Genomic DNA, 9,810 nt, shown 5'->3' with positions numbered 1-9,810 from the left:
AGTATATAGTATATTTTTCCTATAATGTTTGGTGCTCCAAAATGTAGTATATAGTATATTTTTCTTATATTATTAGGTGCTTAAGGGTAGTATAAATTTCCCATATTGCTTGGTGCTGCAAAGGGTAGCATATTTTTCCTATATTTGGTGCTCCAAAGGGTAGTATATTTTTATGTTGCTTCGTGGTCCAAAGGGCCGTCTTTTTTATTTCCTCTTCAGTCTTTACAGTTTGCATGGTTGCTGACCTGTGGAGTAAGAGAATGCAGTATGCCGATGAGTCTACTCTTATTACGATTATTCCATTCTTAGATGCACACTGCAGTAGCGGCCAGTCTTAGTAGAGTCTTGGAACGGATTGGTAAAGGGTGTAGTCATTGGAAAAGACAATTGAATTCAAGACTACCTGTATCTGTAGAAATGATGCAGCAGTCTTCAGAGTTTATATTTATATTTTTATGAATATTCCAGCATTCTCCGCCTTTCTGGATATCAGCAACTGCCAGAAATTTTAGCGTTTGTGGTAATTAGGTTTTTAGACCACTGGCTTGTTCAGATTCAAGTCCATTCAGTGACATAGCGTTTTAGCTTCGTGTCCGCTGGATTCCATGAGTTTTTGGCTTCTTTTAGTTCGTCGGTATGACATTCGGTTCATTAGTTTCGAAGGAGACAGACAGACAGACAGACAGACAGACAAGACAAGACAAGAGGTAAGGAAATGGAAATTGGAAGAGATATCGAAATATGTTCATTAGTTTCCGCTCAATACTGCAGACAGACAGACAGACAGAGGCGACGGAAGGACGTGGAAGACCCCCTGGAGCGAAAGAAATGGAAAATGTGAAGAGTTACACATTAAATAGCCTCCTTTGGGAATTTCCTGCGCGTAGGATTTGGAAAAAGTTTAAATGATATCCTGCGTGTGTGTGTGTTGGTGTGTGAATTTCGCGGGGAGAGATTTACTCGGCCGATAGGATCTTGAGATAACGACCATTTGACGTCACTGAAGGATATTCATTATGAAAATAAGGTTTAGTTATTGGAATTCATATACAGGATCAGGGATCATGATATCTTTTTATTTTATTTTTTTCTTTTTCGTTTGAATTGAGCAATCTTGATTGGCACGCCACTAAATTATTAATTAGTATTTTTCGGTTTTCCATCTCGATGGTTTTCTGTGATCATTTTCACTTCTGGGAAATAATTTCCGTGAGCTACTGTGACATACTTCTGCTCAAAACCTTATAATATTCAGATGTTTTTTCTCAATGAGATCAAAATGATATTGCTCCACTTTCTGTCTGACCCTTTCTTTGAATTATTATCTTTTAGTCGTTCATATGCCGAGAGACTTTTTTTTTTGTGACTTTTAATTTCTGTATCCCGTAAAGGGTTAGTGCTGTCAGTGCACCTCATAAGGTGCTCCGTAGGCATTACTTAAGGTTCATAGCGACGTCCCTTCGACCCCTAGCAGCAACCCCTTTCATTCTTTTTACTGTACCGCCGTTCATATTCTTATTCACATTTAACATTCCACCCTCGCCTAACAGATGATTCATAGCGCAACTGCGTGGTTTTCCTCCTATTACACCGTTCAAACCTTAACTGTTAATTTAGGTTTCAGCGCTGAATGATCTCATAGGTCCCAGCGCTAGGGCCTTTGGCTTAAATTCTATATTCTATCCTATTTTGTCTGATTTCTATCAGTATTCTTATGTCTGGTCTTAAGCCCCAAGAGATTTGTATTCCTCTCATGAGAAGATTCCACTGAAGATGGAAAAAGAAACCCACAAAATTTGTGTATGACGTGTTTACTTATAAATATTTACATATTATTTTACTCAACACTCGAGTACTTTCAGGGCCTATCTGTGGCCCTTTTTCGAGAGATGTTGAGTAAAGTAAAATGTAAATATTTATAAGTAAACACGTCATACACATTAATTTTGTGGGTTTCTTTTTCAATCTTCATAAGAAAACTGAAAGAAGTTTTTGTCTGACTCCACTGAATATATCCCCCCGTGATGGAAGTGTTAGAATGAAAAGGTCTTATTTACAAGCTCGATATTTTCCTCCCAGTTTCATCTTTGATTTGGCTGTGGTAGTTTGAGGGAAGAAGCAGTGACTGCTGTCTTCTTTGCTTCTCTCTCGAGGCCTTTGCCTCTGATAAGAAAGAGGCTGTTCAGTGGAATGTGTAGAGAAAAATTACCGGTTTCATAGAACCTTCAGTAATATATATATATATAATATATATATATATATATATATATATAATATGTATGTATGTATGTATATATGTATGTATGTATGCTACGTATATATATATATATATATATATATAATATTATATATATATAGATATATATATATATACATACGTATATATATACGTGTGTGTGTGTGTATGCATGTACATATATATATAATATATATATATATATATATATATATATATATATATATATATATGTGTGTGTGTGTGTGTGTGTGTGTGTGTGCATACATACATATATATATATATATATATATAATGTATATATATACATGTGTTTATGAGATGTCTATGTGTATGTAAGAGTGTGGTGTAAGTCGCTGCACCTCTAACATCTTATCCCGTGCGTGCGTGTTTGTGTGCGCACGCATGAGCATGTCTCCCAAGAAATTAATTAGTCGCGAAAAAAAAATGTTTCTCCCATCGTCCTCCCGCGTCTCTTGCATCGCTTCTTAGATTAATTATTATCTTAATCGGCTCGAGAGCGTCCCCTTGAAAGCTTTGGCCGCTTCGAAGTTTGTGAGAAAACACTAAGGCTTTGACAGGTGGTGGCATCCTGGTGGCACTTACTGGAAAACACACTTTAGGTCATTTTGCGCGTGTCGAGATATCATCTTCTTCTTGCGAAGAGTTAGTTTTTTTTTTTTTTTTTCAAGAAAAGAATTTGGGACGGAGGAACCACCTGGGCCTTCTTGATAGGATAATCCTCAGAGGATACATATTCCAACGGTATATTATTTAAAGGAACGAAAAACGAGACGAAGATGTCGAAGACTCTTCGACTTTTCTTTCGTGTTTAGCCTAAAAGGATTCGTTTTTGTAATTATTATATAAATTATATAATTATTATAAATTTGGTATGGAGGAACCACTGGTCTTTCTATATAGGCTAATCCTCAGAGGATAGATATTTAAACGGTATATTACTTATAGGTGGGAAAAATACAAAGCGAAGATATTGTATTCCTTCGACTTTCCTTTCCTGTTTAACCTAAAAGATTTTGTTTTTGTATTTATTATAATAAATTATATAATTATTATGGATTTGGGATAGATGAACCACCTGGGCCTTCTAGATAGGATAATCCTCAGAGGATAGATATTTCAACGGTATATTATTTAAAGGAACGAAAAAGACGAGACGAAGATGTCGAAGTCTCTTCTACTTTCCATTGGTACCTTTCATGTTTAGCCTAAAAAAATTCGTTTTAGTGCTTATGTAAATTATATGATTATTATGAATTTGGGATGGAGGAACCCATGGTCCTTTTTGAATAGATATTTCAACGGTATATTATTTAAAGGAGGGAAAAAGACAAGACGAAGAGGTTGAAGTTCCTTCGACTTTCCTTTCATGTTTTGCCTAAAAGAATTCGTTTTTGTAATTATTATAGAGATTGTATAATTATTATGGATTTGGGATGGAGGAACCACTGGTCCCTTTATGGAGAGGCTATCATCAAAGGATAGATATTTTAACGATTTTTTAGGTAAAGAGGCAAAAAATTAGAATAATATATAGTCCCTCAGACTATACAGACGGACGGACAGACATAACGCCCATCATAGTAAGATGGGTAGGGGGCCAGTATTCCGTCAGTGCACCTCACGTGATGCACTGTAGGCATAACTTAAGAGTCTTTGCAACGTTCCTTCGGCCCTCAGCTGCAACCCCTTTCATTCCTTTTACTGTACCCCTGTTCATATTCTCTTTCATCTGACTTTTCACCCTCTTTAACAATTGTTGCATAGTGCAACTGTGAGGTTTTCGTCTTCTAACACATTTCAAACCCTCTTACTCTCGTTTTCCATTTCAGCGATGAATGACCTCATGGGTCCCAGCGCTTGGGCTTCAGCCTAAATTTGATGGTCTATTCTACTCTATTCCTGCCCTTGTCGTGTGATTATTTTCTTCCTTAGTGAATTTTTCCTTTTTTTTGACATTGCTGATTGCAGTGATATTAGTGTCAGTATCACCGCAGCGACTGTTCTCTGAGATCAAATGCAATGTGTTTGTTTAGAATGAGTTTATTGAAAAAAGAGAGGTCACCGCTTGAATATGACCTCATACGGCGTTTGGTAGTAAGATCAGGGCTCCCTCTTAGGTCACAAGAGCAGAGAAAGGTCAAAGAAAGAATCCCCTCGTGTCTGATACGTCAGGGGTATAGGAGTGGATGACTGAAAGGGGTCAAGGGAAGTCACAGAACAAATGTGACCTTATAGGAGGTATATTAATAACATCAGGCCTCCCTCTTAGGTCATTAGAATAGAAAAAAGGTTAGATAAAGATTCCCTCTCATATTGTAACGTAAGGGGTATAGGAGTAACTGGTGACTGGAATGGGTGTTTAGGACGAGTCACAGAGCAAATATGACCTTATAAGAGGTATATTAGTAAGATCAGGTCTCCTCCATCTTAGGTCACAAGAATCCCGTCTTTAGTAACGTAAGGGGTGTAGGAGTGGGTAGCTGGGAGGTGGTAAGGGCGAAGAAGGCTTCCTCGAAGGTCGTTAGGGCTGAGGTTAGAGAGAGAGAGAGAGAGAGAGAGAGAGAGGGGGGGGGGAAGGGGAAGGGGTAGGACTAGGTCTAGGCGCCACCATGTTGCACAGGTGAGCGGGCACGCCTAACGAACTGTGCCAGCGAAGCTGCCACTCGGGCGAACATTGCCACTACCTTCCAACGGACTGCCGTCGCCTCAAAATTCATGGGGAGGAAAACAGAGGTGCTGGAAACTGCCTGTGGGTACCACGGGGACTCACGGGGACGGAGGGAGGGAGGGAGGGGCAGCCCCGGGTTGAGGGGGAAGGCAGAGGAGTCGGGGGGGGGGGTAGGCGGGGGGAAGACTAAGGCCAGAAATGAAGGCTGCTGTCTGAGCGGCAGGAATTTTTAGGACTCGGGAATCGGAAGAAAACGCTTCGATTAGATTTTTCGGGAAAGTGAAAATAGGACGTGCTTGGAATTCCTTCCTTCCTCTCTCTCTCTCTCTCTCTCTCTCTCTCTCTCTCTCTCTCTCTGGGGCCCCGGGATGCAGTTTCTTAAAAGTTTTATTATAACTAAGGCATTGTAACTATGACGCCACCGGACTGGACTGTGAGGAGGTGGGGGGGGGGGGCGCAGGGCGGGGAGGGGGGGGAGGCGCTGCTGCTGACGATGGTCAGGGCGCACAAATAGTTTTATCAAATAAACGCCTCTGACAAATATTCGGTCTGCGGAATGGTGCTGCTGTCGTAATGGGCTCGAGGCTCGTGGCCTCGAATTGCGAAGTTGCTTTCGCTTTGATTGTGTCTGCTTTGCAGCTGGATATATTTTGTGCAACTGGATGTGCTTTATATAATTTATCTTTGGATTATTATTATTATTATTATTATTATTATTATTATTATTATTATCATCCAGAAAATGAACCTGTTCATATGGAACGAGCCCGACTCAGGGGCCGTTGACTTGATATTCAAACTTCCAACGAATTTTTTTGTCTGAGTCCTCCAATTCGACTGGGTGGGTTTAACAGTTTCGGGTCCCGGGTTACATCCTGCCTCCTTAGGAGTCCCATCACTTTTCTTACTATGAATATGAAAGGAGGTACAGTAAAAGGAATGAAAGGAGTTGCAGCCAGGGGCCGAGGGGACACTGCAAGGAACTTGAAGTCATTCCTAAACTGCATTGCTTGAGATGCTATGACTCCGCTACCCACTACGTGGAACTAAAGGCTATTTGCTTGAGTAAGAATATTGTCCCCTAAAAGTCTATGACGCCCAAGGGGGGTGTGAAAGAGAGGGGGCAGGAAGGAAGGAAGGAGGGGAGGAAGAGGGAAACAAAATTGAAAGGCGTGGGTAGGAGTTTAAGCGTCAGAAAAAAATAGTACCACCCACCTTTCATCAAAGGAAGAGGCTCTATTCGCTGGTGTCTGTTACCGATTATAATCTAGAGTGCCTCTCCAAGGGGCGTCCAACCCCTCCTCTCAAAACACCCTACCCCCTACCCAGTCACCCTCCCCCCATCCCATACCCCATTGCCGCAGATGAAAGTTTATTGGCCTCTCGTTTACACGTTTTACAAGAAAGGGTGGGAGAGAGAAAATTATACCGTAAATTACAGCCTTTTTTAATGATTCTCCTTTGCGCTCTAAAAAAAAAAATCAAAAGGCGCTATTTGTAAAAGAAAAAAATGCCTCGTGTTGGATATTATAATACCAGGAGATTATCATCGCGCTCCCTCGTCTTCTGATAGAGATAATTATGATGATTATAGCATTATTCCTCTATTATTATTATTCTGGTTCTCACGCAGCGAGAATTGTGGGTTGCAGTACGAAAGGAACTGACTGGATTTGTAATCATTTTCTTAAGGTTGTCTCACAAATGAATAGAATTCACGCGGCCATATTTATTGCCTGAATCTTGTACACTGAGTAGGTTTCTTTAATCTAAGTATGTATTTATATGCAGTTTATCTGGTAAGAAATTATATATATATATATATATATATATATATATATATATATATATATATATATATATATATAATTTATATGCAGTTTTGTGTACTTGTATTTATAAACAAGCACACAATATCAGTCAAGTATAGGACCTTGCGATGAATATAATAGTGAGCGTATGTGTAACTATACAATCAGAATAAATACTTGTTCAAATATGTATAAAAATCTAATTTTATACAAGTGCTGGCCATATAGATCTATTAGATGTATATAACAAGCGTGCATGTATGTGTGCGTTGTATGTCTATTTTGCCAGTATATAGTAATTCAAGTAAATGTAAATAATTGCCATATTTTAAGTGTGTTTATATGCACATGTATTAAAAGAATTAATTCTACATGTACACAATTATAGTTGTCTTTTGTTCGTATGTATTTCATGTAGATATTCATCGGCATATTGTGCGTGTGTATTGTGTATATATTTTCATTTAAATGACTAAGTTCATTGCCACATTTGCGTATGTATGTATGTATACACTGTATAAATATTTTTCATAGGAATTTGAGAACACTAAAATTTATATATAATATTATATATATATATATATAGTATATATATATATATATATATATATATATATACGTATGTATTAATGCATATTGTACCTACCCATGTACAATTATACAGTCCTGTATGCATATATACATTTTAGGTTGTATATAACTGAGTGTACTGGACTGTTTTTAAAAGCATTTGGTTGTACAAACAAATTAATAACAAGAGAGGCATACTTTGAATGCTGTTTTCTTCACACACCTTTTATCCTATTTCGGCGCTGCCATTTCATCATCCTCTCTCTCTCTATCTCTCTCTCTTCTCTCTTCTCTCTCTCTCTCTTCTCTCTCTCTCCGCCCGCCGCGAGGAAAATCTCGATAATTTTTAACCTTATTTTTTGGAGCGTATTATTTGACGAATGATGAAGACTAGAAACAGCCACAGAATACTAATGATGGGTCTTTGAGAGTTGGAGATGATATGATTATTATTATTATTATTATTATTATTAGTTATTATTATTATTATTATTATTATTATTATCATTATTATTATTATTAGTTATTATTGCTGCGAGCAATGGTAAATGAACTCTGGGTGACAGATTCCGTAGAGTATTATTATATTATTTTATTATTATTATTATTATTATTATTATTATTATTATTATTATTATTTATTATTATTATTATTTTCTATCACAGTCCTCTAATTCGACTGGATGGCATTTATAGTGTGGTGTTCCAGGTTGCATCCTCTCTCCTTAGGAGTCCATCACTTTTCTTACTATGCGCACCGGGGGGGGGGGGGGGGGGGTTTCTAGGATCACACTCTCTGCATGAGTCCTGGAGCTACTTCAGCCTCTAGTTTTCCCAGATTCCTTTTCAGGGATCTTGGGATCGTGCCTAGTGTTCCTATGATTATGGGTACAATTTCCACTGGGATATCCAATATCCTTCTTATTTCTATTTTCAGGTCTTGAAACTTATCCATTTTTTCCTTTTCTTTCTCTTCAACTCTGGTGTCCCATGGTATTGCGTATTATTATTTTTTTTTTTTCTCTCTCTATCACAGTCCTCCAATTCGACTGGGTGGTATTTATAGTGTGGGGGTCCGGGTTGCATCCTGCCTCCTTAGGAGTCCATCACTTTTCTTACTATGTGCGCCGTTTCTAGGATCACGCTCTTCTGCATGAGTCCCGGAGCTACTTCAGCATCTAGTTTTTCTAGATTCCTTTTCAGGGATCTTGGGATCGTGCCTAGTCTCCCTATGATTATGGGTACGATTTCCACTGGCATATCACATATCCTTCTTATTTCTATTTTCAGATCTTGATACTTATCCATTTTTTCCCTCTCTTTCTCTTCAACTCTGGTGTCCCATGGTATTGTCACATCAATGAGTGATACTTTCTTCTTGATTTTGTCAATCAGCGTCACGTCTGGTCTATTTGCACTTATCACCCTATCTGTTCTGATACCATAGTCCCAGAGGATCTTTGCCTGATCGTTTTCTATCACTCCCTCAGGTTGGTGCTCGTACCACTTATTACTGCAAGGTAGCTGATGTTTCTTGAACAGGGTCCAGTGGAGTGCTTTTGCCACTGAATCATGCCTCTTTTTGTACTGGTTCTGTGCAAGTGCCGGACATTCGCTTGCTATGTGGTTTATGGTTTCATTTTTCGTATTGCACTTCCTACATATGGGAGAGATGTTATTTCGTATCGTTCTTTGAACATATCTGGTTCTTGGGGCCTGATCTTGTGCCGCTGTTATCATTCCTTCAGTTTCCTTCTTTAGCTCTCCCCTCTGTAGCCATTGCCACGTGTCACCGCTGGCTACTTCTTTAGTCTGTCTCAAGTATTGTCAGTGCATTGGTTTGTTGTGCCAGTCCTCTGTTCTGTTTGTCATTCTCTTGTCTCTGTATATTTCTGGGTCTTCGTCTACTTTTATTAGTCCTTCTTCCCATGCAATCTTTAGCCACTCGTCTTCACTGGTTTTCAGATATTGCCCCAGTGCTCTGTTCTCGATGTTGACGCAGTCCTCTATACTTAGTAGTCCTCTCCCTCCTTCCTTTCGTGTTATGTATAGTCTGTCCGTATTTGCTCTTGGGTGTAGTGCTTTGTGTATTGTCATATGTTTCCTGGTTTTCTGATCTATGTTGCGGAGTTCTGCCTTCGTCCATTCTACTATTCCTGCGCTGTATCTGATTACTGGCACTGCCCATGTGTTTAGGGCTTTTATTGTATTTCCGCCACTGAGTTTTGACTCGAGTATCGCCTTGAGTCTCTGCATATATTCTTTCCTGATCGTGTCCTTCATCTCTTGGTGTTTTATATCCCCTTCTTCCATTATTCCCAGGTATTTGTATCCAGTCTCATCTATGTGTTTGATGTTGCTCCCATCTGGTAGCTTTATCCCTTCAGTTCTTGTTACTTTGCCCTTTTGTATGTTGACTAAGGCGCAAATTTCTATTCCAAACTCCATCCTGATGTCCCCAGATACAATCCTTACAGACTGGATTAGGGTATCTATTTCCT

Source organism: Macrobrachium nipponense, chromosome 43, assembly GCF_015104395.2.
Source record: "Macrobrachium nipponense isolate FS-2020 chromosome 43, ASM1510439v2, whole genome shotgun sequence".
NCBI lineage: Eukaryota > Metazoa > Arthropoda > Malacostraca > Decapoda > Palaemonidae > Macrobrachium > Macrobrachium nipponense.
This window is presented reverse-complemented; position numbering follows the sequence as displayed.